The 1965-nt window shown below is 47.0% G+C and overlaps 1 pseudogene; it reads left to right on the top strand.

Annotated features, from left to right (window-relative positions):
* Window positions 1-702: 702 nt before the first annotated feature.
* On the top strand, window positions 703-1750 carry LOC134367969 (melanoma-associated antigen B10-like; annotated as a pseudogene).
* Window positions 1751-1965: the final 215 nt, after the last annotated feature.

Here is a 1965-nt window from a genome sequence, read left to right as displayed (position 1 = left end):
GCCTTCAGACTTGACATAACATGTAGCAGATATATTAGGCTGTGGCATCCCTGACAGTCTCTTCGGGGCTTTCAGGGATGTGAGGGCCTTGCTCAGAGGGAATATATCTAAGTTCATAAGAGGGAGGGATCCTGGGCCCTCCCAGAAGCCAAGGTGAGAACACGAAGTGAGTACTGAGAACATTAATTACCCCAGGACAGAGAGTCCTACAAAGCTCTGCCTGGGCTTTCATCCCTCTGTGTCTCCAGGCAGATGTGGTCAGATGAAGTTCCCTTCAATTCATCCTCTGGTTTGTCAGAGAGATAAGGGATTTGAAATGAGGGGTCAGCATCAAAGCAGGAGGTCAGAGACACCCCAGGTCTTGCTATAAGTTAGGTGATGACCCTTAATGTGAACTGAGAGAAAGACTCTCCTACCAAAGAAAAGGGCCACTGCTTTAATCTCCAGTAAGCCCCAGGCAGATCTGACAAGTAGCAACCTAGGGCATACCTTAGTTCCACAGGGTCTTCAGGGAACAGGCAGATCAGGGAATAGGAACATTGTGGGTTCCTGGAGCAGTAATTTCAAGAAATACTGCAGAGGTGGCCTAAGCTAAAGCCAAGGAGGTGTCTCCCGGCTGAAGTGGGCTAACCGTCTTCTCCTTTCTCCTCTAGGTCACTGAGTCATCTGCCTACCTGCCTACTGTTCCTGTCTAAATTCATCATGCCTCGAGGAAGGAAGAGTAAGCTCCGTGCCCATGAGAAACGCCATCAGGTCAAAGAAGAGCCTGAAGAGCTGCTGGGTGCTCAGGCCACTGCAGGAGTGCAAGGAGAGTTTTCCTCCACTTCCTCTTCTCATAGAAAGAGTATTCCCCAGAGCTCAATTGAAGGGGCAGCCAGCAATCCCCAAGGGCCTGGGAGAGCCCCATCCACCGCCACTACTGATACAGCTCTTTCATATACAAGAGCTAACGAAAGGGCCAACAACCAAGTGGAAGAAAGGCCAAGATCCTCCCAGGCCCAGCACTCCACTGAGCACCTGCCCAAAGATCCTGTTGATGAGAAGGTGCTTTTATTGATCTGGTATCTGCTGTACAAGTATCAAATAAAAGAGCCCATTTCAAAGAGATATGCTGAGAAATGTAATCCAGATGCACAAGAGGCACTACCCTGAGATCCCAAGTAGAGCTTCTGAGCACCTGGAGCTGATCTTTGGCCTTGACATGAGGAAAATGGAGCCCAATATGCACATCTATGTCCCTGTCAACAAGCTGGAACCAAGCAGTGACGCAAGGCTGAGAGATGATGGAGGTGTGCCCAAGACCGGCCTGCTGATGATTATCTTGTGTGTGATTTCCACAAAGGGTAATTGCATCACTGAGGAGCAAATATGGCAAATATTAAATGTTATGGGATTATATGAGGGGAGGGATCACTTCATTTTTGGGGAACACAGGAAGCTCATTACTAGAGATTTGGTGTGGGAAAATTACATGGAATACCGGCATGTGCCTGATAGTGATCCTCCAAGCTATGAATTCCTCTGGGGTCTGACAGCCCACACTGAAACAAGCAAGATGAAAGCTCTTGAGTTTTTAGCCAAGGTCCATAATACCATCCCCAGTGCCTTTCCATTATGGTATGAAGAGGCTTTGAAAGGTAAGGAAGAGAGAGCCCAAGCCAGAGTTGCAGCTAGAGCTCGCAATAGTACCATGCCAGTGCTTGTTCTAGGGCCATGTCCAGCAGCTCCTCACACCCCTAGTAAAGTCTGAGGCATTCTTCACTTTGTGGTTGAACAGAGAATTCCGTGTTCTAATTTGGAAAGTCAGGGTGTGGCTGGTGACAACACAGTGTATAACATTTATTTTCCTGTTCTGGTCTGTGTTCCTAGATAATTTTTTTAAAATATTGTTCCTTTAATCAAGAAGTTTAAGTACCTTCAGAATATAAGTTTGTGAATAACATTGCTTAAACATTGATTGCTGTG

Source organism: Cynocephalus volans, chromosome X (assembly GCF_027409185.1).
Source record: "Cynocephalus volans isolate mCynVol1 chromosome X, mCynVol1.pri, whole genome shotgun sequence".
In the NCBI taxonomy this organism is placed as follows: domain Eukaryota; kingdom Metazoa; phylum Chordata; class Mammalia; order Dermoptera; family Cynocephalidae; genus Cynocephalus; species Cynocephalus volans.
The sequence above is the reverse complement of the archived record's forward strand: the minus strand, read 5'-3'. Positions and strand labels throughout refer to the sequence as shown.